At 47.3% G+C, this 16,583-nt stretch overlaps 6 non-coding genes across 6 annotated transcripts; all 6 read left to right on the forward strand.

Moving 5' to 3' along the window:
• Window positions 1-5,612: 5,612 nt before the first annotated feature.
• Window positions 5,613-5,683, forward strand: Trnac-gca (transfer RNA cysteine (anticodon GCA)). Its single transcript has one exon. It is a non-coding gene; the product is annotated as a tRNA-Cys (tRNA).
• Window positions 5,684-5,755: 72 nt separating this feature from the next.
• Window positions 5,756-5,826, forward strand: Trnag-gcc (transfer RNA glycine (anticodon GCC)). Its single transcript has one exon. It is a non-coding gene; the product is annotated as a tRNA-Gly (tRNA).
• Window positions 5,827-5,897: 71 nt separating this feature from the next.
• On the forward strand, window positions 5,898-5,968 carry Trnag-gcc (transfer RNA glycine (anticodon GCC)). The gene has a single exon. It is a non-coding gene; the product is annotated as a tRNA-Gly (tRNA).
• Window positions 5,969-11,153: 5,185 nt separating this feature from the next.
• Trnag-gcc (transfer RNA glycine (anticodon GCC)) lies at window positions 11,154-11,224 on the forward strand. Its single transcript has one exon. It is a non-coding gene; the product is annotated as a tRNA-Gly (tRNA).
• Window positions 11,225-11,295: 71 nt separating this feature from the next.
• On the forward strand, window positions 11,296-11,366 carry Trnag-gcc (transfer RNA glycine (anticodon GCC)). The gene has a single exon. It is a non-coding gene; the product is annotated as a tRNA-Gly (tRNA).
• A 70-nt stretch (window positions 11,367-11,436) lies between these two features.
• On the forward strand, window positions 11,437-11,507 carry Trnag-gcc (transfer RNA glycine (anticodon GCC)). Its single transcript has one exon. It is a non-coding gene; the product is annotated as a tRNA-Gly (tRNA).
• The last annotated feature ends 5,076 nt before the right edge of the window (window positions 11,508-16,583 follow it).

The following is a 16,583-nucleotide window of genomic DNA, read 5'->3' on the forward strand; positions in this document are numbered from 1 at the left end:
CTGCGTGGTCGGCACGCAGCCATTTTACTTTAAACACGTGCACTGTAGACAGCCTGCCTGATCAAGTTCTTTACGCATCGAGCAACTACCGCCGGAGTCCCCATATAAACTAGGTGCAGACCACGACGGTACAGTACTACCGTATTTAACGCATGGTAGCCCCACGGCTAAGACATAATAGGGTGTAACGGTCACGCCGGCGGCTACCCGACGTCGGCGGGGCCGACACCACGCAAGCATCGGCTAGCATACATAGGCCCATGACGGCTTGCCATCTCGCTGATACGGCAGCCCGTCTCGGACCGACGCTGGCTAGCCACGTGGCCCTAAGCCGGCAAGCCCATCGGCTAAACGGCGGCTAGCCCACGTCGGCCCGAAGCCGGCAAGCCCGCATCGGCCCAACGGCGGCTAGCCAACGTCGGGCCGATGCGGGTGAAGTAGCGCGAGCGTGATTTGCCGACGTTGGCCAATATTGCTGCGTCATTTGCGACGTTGGGCCCAAAATCGTCCCAATGGCGCGTGCTGCCTGGGTGGGTTCAGTGGTAGAATACTCGACTGCCACGCGGGTGGCCGGGGTTCGATCTCCGGCGACGCACGTCATTTTTTTACGAAATGTGTCGAGCATCATTGCGCAACACAATGCCATGAGAGCAGGTCGAAGCACATCGCGTCGTTGGTTCAGTGGGATTCCACTTCCGGCCGCCACGGGTGACGGACGTGTTTTCATGGGCTCGAACGAGCCAGTGCTTGCGCACAGTTAGCCGCGAAAACAGGGACGCTATGGAAGATAACCAGGATTATCAACTACGGCTGCCACATCTGCCGAAAGGTCGTATTGTTTGAACACAGTATTTTTGCACGGTGACCTACAACGAGACCGTACCGAGTCGAAGACACAGGGATGCCCTTGCTCAATTGGAATCGCTACCTGAGGTGGAAGCCTAGGTGCATTCAAATGAATCATGTGTGGGCCGTGACGTTCAAAAGTCGTGGAAGGTATGCGAAAGGTGTTAGCTGCCGGGCATATTAATGTGAAAAACAGGAAGTGGCTCGTGGTAGACCCAAACAACCAGGAGGTTCGAATGAAGTTACACTGGGTGCTCCACAATGTAACTAATGACGAATATACGTGTGGCCTTCGACCGTATGGCGAAGTCACAGAGGTGAATAGGGAACGCTGGGCGCGTGTCCGGTGTGTCAGAGAAAGGTTCGACAACACGTGTGCTAAGCCTGAAGCTAAAGACAGGGGTCACAATTGAAGACGTTCCCCACCAAGTACGTGTCGCTGGAGAACTTGCTCTCGTCGTAATACCTGGAAAGGCCCCTCTTTGTTTGCGCTGCCAAGGAAAAGGTCACATCCGCCGTGACTGCCAAATCCTCGATGTCAGCGGTGCCGACGGTTTGGCCACGACGAAGCCCAGTGTGTGCCTACGTACGCGAACATAACGGACCCGCGAAAAGCAAAGATGCTTCTGAAAATTTCATGGACGAAGTTGAAGCCGAAGAAGCAGCAGCGATGGCGCGGAGAAACCCAAAAAGCCGGAAACGCCCCCCAGTACGACGGTGAAACAGGTGTTGATAGCGAGCGATCAAAAGAAGTCGAAAGAAACGTCAGCAGAACCAAAAAGTAGGCACCCCAATGTAATATGACCGAAAATCGTGTGGTAGAAGCGGCTGCGCCGTGCGACCCTTCGAAACATGAGAGTGAAGCCATGGAAGGCATCACATCGATGTCCGCCAAACGAGGGCCATAACGAAACCTTCGAAGACTCGGACCTTCCTAAGGATGCAAGCGGCGGCCCTCCGCCACCCAAATCGGCTTTGATGCGACGAATGTCGTTCAAGCCGAAACGAACATCCCACCTGACGGACGACCAGAGGCGAAACTGCCGAGCTAAAGGCGGGGCCCTCGCTTCCCTTGTGCAAGCCAGCGTACATTGCCTCCTCTAAAACAAAGACGTTTAGGACGCTGCTACGGAGTCCAGCCACCGGAATCTGTTGAGAGTGAAGACACGGGGCAGCTGGATGATGCCAACTGTGAATTGCCGCAGCACGGTGAACCCTCTTATACATCTCTGCGCTCCGAGGTAAACGCTGTGCGATCTAAGTGCTCCTCACAAATAAGAACGGAAAGCTTGCCGTGTCCTTACGAATCGCCACTTTGAATATACGTGGACTAGCAGCCAAGAAGCGTCAAAGTCAAATTAATCGTCTCTTTCTCGAAAATAATTTAGTTGTGGCAGCTGTGCAAGAAACCAAGATTGAAGTGAGGAGCACACGGATCGTATGGTGGAGACTTTTCGAAGACCATAATGTTTGTGTGAGCCACGCAAAAGGTACATCCGGGGGCTGCGCAATTTATATAAGAAACAACGTAGTCATTGAAAGTGAAAAAGTTGTAGCGTCAGAGAAGGGGCGCTTGATTGTGCTTGACTTTTTGTATTCTGGAAAGGAATGGCGTGTTATTTGTATTTATGCACCAAACACTGATAATGAGCGTATTGTATTGTTTGAAAGAGTAGAACAATTTCTGAAATGTGAAAAATGCCTTATCATGCTCGGTGATTTTAACTGTATTTGCATGGCTGAAGATAGAGCTAGAAGTGTGCCTGCACGAGATAAAAGTGAGCGACTACTAATCTCGCTGCTCGAAGAATATTACATGGAAGATTTAGGATACCTACTTTCAAAAGTAGGCCGACCCACTTTCACGCATTACCAACGCGGAAGCTGTGCTAGGCTGGATAGAATATACACTACAGTCTCTCTTGCCAAAGAGTGTGTTAAACTTCGAAGTTAAGCACGTATCTTTAGCGACCACAGCCTTGTAACAGCCACACTTGGAACCAATTCAAAAAAGAGCCGGTTCAACTGGGAACTATGGAAGTTCAACGTGAAACTCTTAGAAGACGAAACATTTACACAAGGTGTAAAACAAATAATCGAAGACATGGTATCGACAAAAACACACGGATGGATAGCGGAGTGGGAAAAGTTTAAAAACGCGGTCAAAATGACTGCGATTGAAAGGGGAAGCATACTTTGTCAGAAAGAAAAGATTAAAGAGAAAGAACTTCAATGTCAGCTCAATTATCTGATGTGCATGGAAAGTGCGAATCCCGGCTTATATACAAAGGAAATACGTGAGGTAAAAAACAAGCTTGAACTTATCGCAGCAGAGAAGTACAAAGCAGCAGTGATAAGAGCACGAGCTGAAAAGATATGGATGGGTGAAACGCCCAACAAGCGCGCGCTGTGCGACGAAATAAGATATTCAGTTAAAAATGAAATACGCCAGATTCATTATCACAATGACGTGACGTGTGAAAAGAGTAAAATCGAAGATGCCTTTGTAGAATACTACAGTGAGTTATTCACAAATAAAACGAACCACGCAGCTGGTTCTAAAGCTGCGATCATTAGTTTAATGCCAAAGCTTGAAAATGAAATCAAAACGCGAATGGAGCTGCCAATAAGTGTGAACGAAGTGAGAAACGCTATTAAGGAACTAGCCGTAGGGAAAACTCCTGGACCCGATGGATTAGGGGCCGCCTTTTACAAACGTTTATTGAAGAGGTTAGTCCGATTTTGCACGAGGTCATCAGTGAGGCGTACGAAAACAAAGCGTTGCCTCCCTCCTTCCTATGTGCTCATATGGTCCTAATACCAAGACAGATAATCCAGACAAACTATAATGTCAGTAGGAGCTTACCGCCCAATAACTCTTACAAACGTAGACTATAAAATATATACAAAAGTTCTAGCCTAACGATTACAAAGCGTTGTCAAGCTGCTCGTAGGACCGCATCAGACGTGCGGCATAAAGGGTCGCTCTATTTGTACCAATGTGCATGTAGCCCGCAGCGTTTTAGAGTGTTGCGATGCCATGGCGGGACGGGTTGCTATGCTTCACCTTGATCTTGCTAGGGCTGTTTGACCGTGTCGCACACGAATTCCGTTTTTCTTTGCTTGAACACGTCAACCTTGGAAAAGTAATGCTGGAAGGTTTAAAGATGGCTTACAGTAATTGTACAGTGCGAACTAATTGTGAACAAGAACCTTACAAGAAGCATTGACGTCAGGTCATCCATAAAACAAGGCTGTGCGCTGTCTTCTCTGCTTTTTGCGCTATACCTTGAACCTTTCTGCCTCAGCTTAATTAACAACAGCAAAATTAATGGCTTCGTGCTTCAAACGCAACACGTCAAAGTTCTCGCATACGCTGATGACGTTGGTGTTTTCTGCACTGATCGCAAAAGCATAGAAGAGACGATAAGCGTCACCAAGGCATTCTGCGAAACAGACAGGATGTGCGATAAAGTGGGAGAAGAGCGTCGGCTTCTGGCATGGCACGTGGGACGTTAAGCCGCAATCATTCGCGAGCATCAAGTGGTCCAACACACCCACTGCGTATATAGGTGTGCCCCTGGAACATTATAACCAGACAGGAGATTACTGGGATGACCTGACGTCAAAGGTGAAGCAAAAGTTGGTGGATGGCAAGGCCGTGAATTGTCAATGTTCGCGCGTGTGAGTGCTTGCAATGTTTTCCTGATTGCAAAAGTGTGGTATGTGCTACAGTTTCTGTCAATGTCTCGCGTAAATGTGCAAAAATTGCACCGTATTTTTGCGGTCTTCATTTTGGGGCTCAAACTGGGAAAGAGTCAGCAGAACAAATCTTTTTCGTTCAGTGAAAGACGGGGGCCTTGGTCTTTCACATCTGTTCATCAGACAAATTGTGTCGCGGTTTGTGTTTTTACGGGACCAGAAAGACCCGTTTTTGAGAACCGTTATGCATGTGAGGTTAAAAAATGTAATTCCTGATTTTGTTGTGTCTAGTGCAGCTGCAATTGATGGCGGTATAAAAGGCTACCTCAAAGAAGTGGTGACGGCATTCAGGATGCTTCAAGCACGATTTTCACTCGAGTATTTGAGTCTTGTATCAAGAAAAAAGCTGTACAAAGACATGATCACTGTAATGATGCCCACACCATTATATAGATCACTAAACAATAAAGGCCCCGGGCCAGACGTTCTAAAAGAGTTAAAAAATGACTGTTAGAGGATCTATAAAACGTTTTTCTTTAAATTACACACGAACACATTGCCTGTGAAAACATGGCTTAAAGACAAAGGCATATTTATACCGTAGACGACAAACTGCACCCTGTGTAACAAACCGGAGACGATCGAACACACATTCATTGACTGCTGGGATCCAATATTTTTTTGGGATGTGTTACAAAGAACACTGAAGAAGAGCTACCGATAACACCACATGGAATACGTTATCTTTCAGTGCAGAATGAGTGTGGTGTTCCATACGACATGATAATGTTATTGGGGCTTTACAGTCTCTGGATCACACGCATGGCCGTGAGGCATATGGATCCTAAAGCCAAATCGACGCGGGAAAACTTTATTGAATGTGCAATGTATGTGCGCGAGACATATCGAAGGTTGGATGAACCTCCAGATTGTATGGAGGTATTTGATGAATTGGTGGAAATGAAGTGTTTTTAATCCATCACAATGGTCGAGTAGGCCAATGTGGTTTTTATACATATGTATTGCTTTATTTCTGAATAAAAAAAGGTTATTTAGAAAAAAAAGCGTCGGTGGTTCAGTGGTAGAATACTCGCCTGCAACGCGGGTGGCCCGGGTTCGATTCCCGGCCGACGCACTTAATTTTTATTTAGAAAATGTGTGGAGTATTGCGCAATAACAATGCCATAAGAGCTGGTCGGAGCACATCGCGTCGGTGGTTCAGTGGTGGAATACTCGCCTGCCACGCGGGTGGCCCAGGTTCGATTCCCGGCCGACGCACTTAATATTTTTTACGAAATGTGTGGAGCATTGCGCAACAACAATGCCATGAGAGCAGGTCGAAGCACATCGCGTCGGTGGTTCAGTGGTAGAATACTCTCCTGCCACGCGGGTGGCCCAGGTTCGATTCCCGGCCGACGCACTTAATATTTTTTTACGAAATGTGTGGATCATTGCACAATAACAATGCCACGAGAGCAGATCGAAGCACGTCGCGTCGGTGGTTCAGTGGTAGACTACTCGCCTGCCACGCGGGTGGCCCAGTTTCGATTCCCGGCCGACGCACTTAATATTTTTTTACGAAATGTGTGGATCATTGCGCAATAACAATGCCATGAGAGCAGGTCGAAGCACATCGCGTCGGTGGTTCAGGGATTCCACTTCCGGCCACCGTAGTGAACGGACGCGGAATGTTGTGCTCCTCGAAAGGGGCGGTTCCAGCGGCCCAGCCGAGTGACGGTATCAGGCTTATGGAAACGTCGACACAGGATTATCAGCTCGATTTGCCCCAGCTTCCATCAGGTACAACTGTCTGCAATACTATGTTTTCGCATGGTGATTTAAAAGCCCGCCCCTACCGAGTTGAGCATTTTCGCGATGCGCTCGATCGTCTCAAGCTGATGCCGGAGGTGACGGCCCTAGGGGCGTATCAGATGAACCACGTTTGGCAATAACTTTTAAGGACGAAGAGGGAAAAAGAAGCTTTTGTCGGCGAAAACGCTCAGCGTTAAGGACCACCGGTGCGTCGCTATTGACCCCTGTCACCAGGACATTAGGATGAAGATGTACTGGCTGCTTCACACGACGCCCGACGAGGACGTTCGAACAGCCTTAGCGCCATACGGCACCGTGACTGAGATATGCAGGGAGAAGTGGCGTGTTCCAGGATGCGGGGACAAAGGCTCTCACACTAGGCTGGTGTCGCTGCGCTTGAAAGCTGGCATGACCATTGAAGACATACCACATCAGCTACGAGTGGGGGATGACCATGCGCTCGTGTTCGTGCCTGGCAGAGCCCCGCTCTGCCTCCGGTGCCACGGCACCGGCCATATCCGGCGCGAGTGCCGTGTGCCACGCTGTGGGCTCTGTCGTCGTTACGGCCACGACGAGACTCAGTGCGTGAGGAGCTATGCCAACGTGACCGTATCTGGCAGGGGTGAATCCTTGGAGGAACACATGATGGACCAGGCCGACGCGGAAGTAACTTCTGGAGGGAGCAGCGACTCGCCTGCTTCGCAGGTGAAGTCCGATCTGAAGGCTAGTGGAGAATGTCAGCCCAGCGAAGAAAGGACGAGAGTCAAGATAACAAAGGTCAAGACGTACCGGGAGCGGAGGCGTCCATGGTACGTCCAAAGGCGGTGGCTACTAAGGGGGAGGCTCCTCGAAGCTCCTCTGGAGTAGACGCTACTGAAGAGCCTGTTGAGGGCATGGATTTAACCGGTGCGAGCTCAAAGAGGCCCAGGGACCCGTCAGAGGGAGGAGATGGACGTGAAGGTGATGACGGTAGCTGCGAGGGTCCTCCTCCGAAAGCTACCCTTCTCAGACGCGCAACCCTGAAACCAAAACTGAACATTCCTCCTGACAAGCGGAATTCGCCGTTGGCTGCCCCGCCGTAGCGGGGTCGCTGTCTGGGAGTGGTCTATGGCTGTGGACGGTCTTCGTGCGGAACTTCCTGACCCTAGTGCTAGTTTGCAACGGAACTGGTGGGCCTACAAACTATGCGTCAAACATGAAGGGAGAGCAGAACGATGTAAGTTTGTTTGCAGTATAATTCGTTGTGCGAGTGTCCTTTGAGCTTTCTCTTCTGTTTTCAGTGGCCAGTAATAATAATGTAGCACTTCGTATTGCCACGTTTAATGTTCGAGGGTTAACGTCCAGGCGGCGACAAGTGCAATTAAATCGCCTGTTGATGGAAAACGACATAGACATTCTTGCTGTCCAAGAAACAAAGATTGAAAGTGAAGAGCAAACAACGAAAATGGTTGATATGTTTAAATCACGGTACAATGTTTGCGTATGTCATGCGGTGGGCAAGTCAGGAGGGTGTTTATTAATGCTGCGTAATTCTGTCGGTATCGTTGAACAAAGTGTGTTAACAACCCAGGATGGACGATTTGTACTGTGTGATTTTGCTTTACATGATGTATGTTGGCGAATAATATGTGTGTATGCTCCAAACATCGTACATGAAAGAACTGCATTTTTTGATTATGTGGCCAACCTTTTGACACCTGACAGAAATGTGGTTCTCCTAGGAGATTTTAATTGTGTTTGTATGCCTGAAGACCAGTGTACAGAATACGAGAGGTAGAGATACGAGTGCAATCAGACTTCATGAAATCGTGTCGAATTTTGAGTTAGCCGATGTCGGAAACATCTTAAGTGGAAATGAAGTATTTTACACTCACTTCCAAGGGGAGAGCCATGCTAGGCTAGACCGGATATACATGTCAGCGGGTCTTGTGCCAAGGCTCACGAACTACGCAGTGAAACATGTGAGCTTTAGTGACCACAGCATAGTGGTGTGTACGGTCGGGAAAAAATTCAGCGGCTCGAGTTTAACTGGGAACTCTGGAAAATGAATGATAACATCTTAAAAGACGACTGCTTCGTGAGAGCTATAATGGAAAAAATCCAAACTGTAAGAAAGGAGGCTGTGTCAAACATAGCGGAGGCATGGGAGAATTTTAAAAACGAAGTAAAACTACTTGCGATCGAGAGGACGACGGTGATACGCCGCAAAGCAAAACAAGGGAAAAAGAATTACAAAACATGCTAGGTTACATTCAAAACGCCGAGTTCACTGTACCGGGATTATTCAGTACAGAATAAAACGATCAAAAGCGAACTTGAAGCGATGGATGCGGAACGTTATCAAGGCGCAGTGATAAGGGCACGAACGGAGCGACTATGGCAAGAGGAAGCGCCAACAAAAACGCGCGCTCAGTGAAGAGAAAGGTTACGCCTCAAGTAACCGTATTAAAGAAATCTGGTACAACGACGCTTTGTAGGCAGGCCAAAGTACAATAGAGTCAGCCTTTGTTGAGCATTACCGGACACTGTTAAGCAGACAGGTCAAAGTGTCGGAAGAGTTCGTAGATACCTTTCTGGCGCTCCTGCCAAAGGTAGATGACGAAGTGAAAGAGGGACTCGAAAGGCCCATCTCAGTCACTGAAATTTTACACGCTATAGAAACCCTTGGTAGCGGAAAGTCGCCAGGACCTGATGGGCTGGGAGCGCTCTTCTACAAAACGTTTAAGATGGAAGTTGCAGAAATACTTCACAGTGTTATAGCAGAAGCATACGACCTTAAACAGCTACCACCCTCATTTAGAAGAAGTCACGTTGTGCTAATACCTAAAACAAATGACCCAATCAAGCTACAGTCAGTAAAGGGATATAGACCTATAAGTCTCACGAATGTGGATTATAAAATATACATGAAGGTACTAGGGAAAACACTACAGTCTGTATTAACACAATAGTTGGTCCTCATCAAACTTGCGGAATAAAGAAGCGAACAATATTCACTAATATTCACGTCGCTAGAAGTATACTGGAGTGTTGCGACTCGAGCCTCGGGTGCGTTGCAATGGTCGAGCTCGATTTGGAAAAAGCTTTCGACAGAGTTGCTCACAGCATTCTTATGGCCACGTTAGAATACATCAATGTAGGTGGAATCATTCACGACGGTGTCGCCATGGCTTATGAAGAATGCTCTGCTCAACTGATAATAAATAAACGACTGAGTGACAACATACCGGTGCTTTCAGGAGTGCGTCAGGATGTCCCCTGTCGCCGTTGCTCTTTGCTATTTTTCTTGAGCTTTCCGTCTAAGATACGTGAAAACCAAAATATCCGTGGCTATCGTCTAATAAACCAAGAGGTAAAAATACTAGCGTACGCAGACGATATTGCGCTGTTCTGTACAGACCAAGAGAGCATTCGGGAGGCAATTAAAGATGCTAGACAATTCTGTAGCAGCACTGGTAGTGCCATAAACTGGCAAAAAAGCTTAGGCTTCTGGCATGGCCAGTGGAGTAGTAGGTGGACAGTTTTCGAAAGCATAGCGTTCACCGACACCCCGACCAGTTACCTCGGCGTGCCTTTACAACATTACCAAGATGCGAATACGCAGTGGACAGAACAAGCTGAACGGTTCAGGCGCAAACAACCAGGTGGGGAGGCAGGAGCCTCTCAATATTTGCGAAATCGGCAGTGTGTTATGTGTTCTTGTCGCCAAAGTGTTTTACATGTTACATGTATTATGTATGTCCCGAATGAGTGTGCAGAAGATGCACAGGAATTTTTGCGGTTTTCGTGTGGGGATCTAAATGGGAGCGTACAAGTCGTTTGAATTTGTTTCATTCGGTGAAAAAAGGGGGACTGGGATTACAAAACTTGTTTTTCAAGCAGATAGTGGCTAGATTCATGTTCCTGCGTGATGAAAGTAATGGTTTCTTGCGATGTGTCATCCAGACGCAACTGAGTGACGCAATGCCCAGATTTTCTATTTACGTCAAGCCCAGCACCAAAAGTGTCAGTGAAAGGGTTTTGGTATGAGATAATAAGTGCTTATCGGTTCCTGAGAGCGCACTTTTCGTTAGAATATTTGAGCGCTGTCACAAAAAAGCGATTGTACAGAGATTTGGTGCATGTTATGTGTCCTGCTCCAAGATACCGGGCGATATATGTACTCGGGAATGAAAAGAATGTTTTAAAACGGGTTAGAAGAATGCCAGTGAGGGCTACCACAAAGACGTTTTTCTTTATGCTACACACGGCACGCTTCCTGTCAAGCCATGGCTAAAAGAGAAGGGAATATTCCTACCTTGGGGTGTAAGCTGCTACATTTGCAAAAAACCTGAAACCATTGAGCATATTTTCTTGGATTGCTGGGACTCCGTCTTCCTTTGAGATATTCTACAAAGGACTTTTAAAAAAGAGTTCCCACTAACACCATTCGGTATCCGGTTTTTACCATTTGAAGAAACAGGAGGTGTGCCCTATGACATCGTGATGCTACTTTGTATGCACAGCGTGTGGAAAACACGAATGGCTGTGCAAAATGAAGATGTAGATATAAGGCCTGCTAGTGAATACTTTAAAGAAAATGTTCTCTTTATTCGAGAAGTGTACAAAACTCTTAGTGAACCACCAGAGTGGTTACCTGCCTTTGAACAATTGGCTACAATGAAATACTATTAACATAATTCATCAACAAGATACAATCGCGGATTGCACATGTTGATTTTTCGGCTGGGGCCGATGCTGTCTGTGCTGTCCAATGTCTGTATCGCTACGAACAGGTTTTAAATAAAAAAAAAGCGCCGGAGGTTCAGTGGTAGAATACTCGCCTGCCACGCGGGTGGCCCAGGTTCGATTCCCGGCCGACGCACTTAATATTTTTTACGAAATGTGTGGAGCATTGCGCAACAACAATGCCATGAGAGCAGGTCGAAGCACATCGCGTCGGTGGTTCAGTGGTAGAATACTCGCCTGCCACGCGGGTGGCCCAGGTTCGATTCCTGGCCGACGCACTTCATTTTTTTACGAAATGTGTGGAGCATTGCGCAACAACAATGCCATAAGAGCAGGTCGAAGCACATCGCGTCGGTGGTTCAGTGGTAGAATACTCGCCTGCCATGCGGGTGGCCCGGGTTCGATTCCCGGCCGACGCACATAAGTTTTTTACGAAATGTGTGGAGCATTGCGCAATAACAATGCCATGAGAGCAGGACTAAGCGCGGCGCGTCGGTGGTTCAGTCTGTGTATATTTGGGGCTCAAGTTGGGAGCGCACGAGTCGTTGCAGTCTCTTTCAGAGGGTGCAGCATGGAGAACTAGGTATCTCTCATCTTTTTTGAAACAAGTTGTTTCAAGGTTTATTTTTGGCTCCGCGATCAGAGCAACGATTTTTTTAGAACGGTATTACAAGTTCGCCTATGAGACCACACCGCGGAGTATGTTGTGTCAACCAGCATTGTGGCATCTGGCCTACTACCAGGATTTCTACGTGAAATAGTGCCTTCTTATAGAATACTTAAAGCACATTTTTCTCTTGATTCATCATGATTTAAGTAGCGCACTGACGGACGGGGACAGAGAAAAAGAAGGTTCACAACACGTGCGCTAACTCGCAACTGATTTTATTCGGAAGAACATGCTAATATGAAGGTGAAGAACAACACAAAAAAGGAACAGAAACATATAAACTTTGTAATCATCTGCAGGTTCCGCTTAGGTATTGAAATTCCGCGTCACTTAGCGCGATAGATGGTAGACTGATACATGTTTTTTCCTTTCCTTTGAATGTGGAGCGCTTCGATGACTTGAAATCGAGAGTTCGACGGAAGCCCGTCTGGTCGGTACGAAACATGAAGAATAAAAGGCAACCACCGACCAAATAAATATTTTAAAAAGAAAGAAACGACGTTTCGGCTTCCATACGGAAGCCTTGTTCACAATGAAGCCAATGAAGCCCCTGCACAAGCTATCCGGCTACCTTCATAGAATGCTATCACCCCTAGTTGGACAAGGCAACACTCACGTGCGCAACTCCGCCCATTTCGTTGAAAAAGTCGGCTCCTTGGTCCTTGATGAAGACGAGGTGATGGTTTCATTTGACGTGGTCTCCTTGTTCACTTCCATTCCCACTGATCTCGCCGTTGAGTCATGTACTGCTGCTCTTGAAGCTGATCCGCATCTTGCCGAAAGGTCTCCCTTCGATGTCCCGGATTTGAGAAAGCTTCTCAGCTTTTGCCTTGCCAACACCTACTTCAGCTTCGACAAGGTCTTCTACAAGCAAGTTCACGGAGCACCTATGGGTGCCTCTGTCTCGGTGACTGCTGCGAACCTAACCATGGAATGGCTGGAAAATCGGGCTCTCGCTTCTTTCAGCCCATCACCAAGAATTTTCCTTCGCTATGTTGATGATTGTTTTTGTGTCATCGAGTGCTCTGCTTTAGAAGCATTCACGGCACACCTCAACAATCAATCTACCGCCATTCAGTTCACCGTGGAAATGGAGGCTAACCAGAGGCTACCCTTTTTGGACGTTCTTGTTAAGAGGACCAATGGAGCGCTATCTTTCTCTGTCTACCGAAAAGGCACGCACACTGGCAGGTACCTGAACTTCAAGTCTGTTCACCCTGACACTCATAAGAGGTCAGTGGTTGCCTCCTTGTTAGGCCGTGCAAATCGCCTTTGCACGAATCCTGAAGACCTGAACGCCGATGTAAAGATGGTTCGGGAGGATCTTTCGACGTGCGGTTACCCGCCAGCGTTTGTTAATGCGGTGGAACATCGCATGTCCGCTCCCTCACAGCCTGCCAGTGTCCGACAGAGAAAACGCGCAGCTGTTCCTTATGTGCCCGGAATAAGTGAGACTTTGTCACGCGTTCTGCGTAGCTACGACGTCGAAGTAGCCCACGTGCCTGTGCGCAAGTTACGGCACACACTTGTTGGTGGGAAGGACAAACTTCCGAAGGAAGCCTTTCCTGGTGTTGTGTATAAAATCCCTTGTGCGGACTGCGATAGTGTTTATATCGGGGAGACCGGCAATTTCAGACAGCGCCTGCGCCAGCATCAGAACGATGTGAAAAACAAGAAAGTGGCATCTAATGCACTGGCGGAGCATGCGGACACGACTAATCACACTATAGACTGGTTGAATGCGAGCATTATCGGGAAGGAAAGAAACTGGACGTCACGCCTGCATCTTGAGTCCCTCGAGATACAATCTACTGAACAGACGCTGAATCCGTAATGTTGGAAACCTTCCCTCGTGCTATGCGCGGTGCTTACGTCACTTACTGAAACCTGTATAGTTAGATGCTTTTGGTGTTCTTGGCTTCATTGTGAACAAGGCTTCCGTATGGAAGCCGAAACGTCGTTTCTTTCTTTTTAAAACATTTATTTGGTCGGTGGTTGCCTTTTATTCTTCATGCTTCGATGACTTCTCTTGCCATCTGTTGTCTATGACGTGACAGAACGCAGATGGCAAGAGAAGACAACATATGGCAAGAGAAGTCATTGAAGCGTTCCACATTCAAAGGAAAGGGAAAAAATGTATCAGTCTACCATCTATCGCGCTAAGTGACGCGGAATTTCAATACCTAAGCGGAACCTGCAGATGATTACAAAGTTTATATGTTTTTTGTTCCTTTTTTGTGTTGTTCTTCACCATTATATTAGCATGTTCTTCCGAATAAAATCAGTTGCGAGTTAGCGCCCGTGTTGTGCACCTTCTTTTTCTCTGTCCCCGTCCGTCAGTGCGCTACTTAAATCATGATGAATCCGTACCAACTAGCTCAAGTTTCAATTCTCATGCAGTTTATTTCTCTTGATTATCTGGCGTTAGTTTTAAAAAAAGCTGTATAAGGGTCTAATAGATGTATTTCTACCTCTACCAGTATAGACGAGGAAACCTAAAGTTTGCGCGCGCCACTCCAGCGCCGGATGCTCCCCTTGTGGGCCGCTGATAACGTCGAAGGTCGTCATGTCGACCGTGGAAGCGACTGCGTGCTGCCACGCGCACGTTTTCGGCGGAGCGCGTGCTGCCGGCGATTGCGTTTCCAAGTTGCAAATAAAGCCACGTCATTGCACAAGTCGGTACGCACCATTCTTATGCGGCGCAGTGCCGCATCAGCCTCAGAAGATTATAAGCACTGAACTGAACTGTGAAACTGCATATTCAAGAGAAAACAGGCAAAACAAGCACCAAGCTGTAAGCAGATTCAAATCGTCATTTATTTTGCGGGCCTTATTTTGATCACTGTCGTACGGCAGACCGAGTGGTCCTTACGTAGACAGCAATAAAGTTCAGTCGACTCCTCCCGTATCGTCGCGCCCATTCAATACCTTCAGGAAAGAGCACACTGGAACACCAACCAGCTGATGTGAAAAGGCGTTGTCGTACTGCGCATACCGCGAAATATTTAACACCGCGATCGCGATTGCGTATAAGCATTGGTGCTCTCCGATAATCCTGTTTGCGGCCTGCGAGCCCGTGAAGCAGCTGCGTGACAGAACGGGTTCTGTATTGTAGATTCATCGCATAAATGCACAAATGGCGATTGTATTTTTAAAGACGATAAACGCAGAAATTTTGGTCTGTCTGTCTTCATGTTTGTCTGTCTGTCACCCGATTCAGCCACCCGCACGGTTGCCAGGTCGAAAAGGCAAACAATAGCCAATAACTCGGAAAAACTAGCCAGAAAGTAGCCAACTTGAGCCAAGGGCAGTAAAAGTAGCCAAAAGTAGCCACACGTGTGTGAAATCGACCGCGACGTTGTTATTCAAATGACTAAATTCAGTAGCTTTTGGTGGAAACGTAAGAAAGTACACCAGAAACCCTTCAAAATCATAATTTCTGGGAATAAAGCATAAACTGTTGACTTTAGCAAACATTTCGTGCCGGATGATGAAGTTTCTTACGCTGTTGCAGAAATGACATCCTCTTCGCGCGCCTTGCGTGTCTTTTTTTAAAAGGGCTAGAACTACCACCGACAGTAAAAATGAGTGCTGCATAAGTGTGCTCAAAATCAGTTTCCGTGATTGAAGCATAAATTGTACTCACTTCGGCAATCGTTTCTCGCGTGATGACGAAGTTCGAGTAATTAATATTCTCGAGTCGCAGTCCGCCCTAATTCCTTGAAACGACACAAGCAGTTCGTCAGATATCCGATTTCTAATGTCGACAAGTGCATAGCACCTTGGATGCGGAGCGCTTTCGTTTGCCCTGTTCACTTTCAATTAGTTGAAAGTCGCGTTCAGCAATAGGCGGTCTGCGAAACGAGACGCCATGCAACAGTTTTCTCCCAAGTCCCAGCCACTTATGCATAAGGCTTTTCTTTTGCATAATGCAAGCGCCAAATTCAGTTTCGGGAGCTTGTAACACGCCTTGATCACGGTGTTTTGACACCGTGATCAAGGCGTGTTAGTCGGTCGAGGTGTTAGCGGTCGAGTATGCGGTGCGGACTCGACCGCCAGCGGCTGCGACGTCACAAGATATTGATCATTTGGCTAAAAGTGACGCAACAAGAAACTAGCCAAAAAGTAGCCAAGTAGCCAACGCACTTTTTCTGCCGCCACCGGCCTAAAAAGGTAGCCAAATTGGCGCAAAGTAGCCTAACCTGGCAACCCTGGCCACCCGGCCAAAGTTTAACCACTTGCTTACCGCCCAGCCATCTTGAACTGGTACGGCCGTTCATACTTGTGAACACTGTCAATGAAAAAGTAAATATTACGCATATCTGAGGCGCAATATCAATACGTAAGTATTAGTTGGTGTATTCCTTTAATAGACAATACGTAGATAAGTAATTCTGATGACTAATGTTTCTTAGGCTGCGCTGAAAATGCTAGTGTTTCTTAGGCTGCGCTGAAAATGCGGCGCTATGAGGCAGATGCGGCGGTTCAACGTAGAGGAGGAGGTCTCGTGTAGTACGACCAGCACAAGACTATCGTCTTTCGACGACATTTGCAGCGAAGCACGCAGATACGCGGCCAATTTTTTTATCATTACTAACTCGATTAGTTTATTCTGATAGGTCTTTGAAAATCCCTGTATCATTTATTGTACGCAGTACAAACAAAGACTATTTCTGATCGTTTCATATATGTCGTTCATCCACTATATGATGATAACGTGTCCTCCCCCCCGCGTGCCGGATTGAGAGGTTCGCCTGTTGCATGGGCATGCGAAGATAAGTTTTCGTGCCTTCTTTCTTTTCCGCCGTTGTGCGTCTATTCAGTT

The sequence above is a fragment of the Rhipicephalus sanguineus genome, chromosome 2 (assembly GCF_013339695.2).
Source record: "Rhipicephalus sanguineus isolate Rsan-2018 chromosome 2, BIME_Rsan_1.4, whole genome shotgun sequence".
Lineage (NCBI taxonomy): Eukaryota > Metazoa > Arthropoda > Arachnida > Ixodida > Ixodidae > Rhipicephalus > Rhipicephalus sanguineus.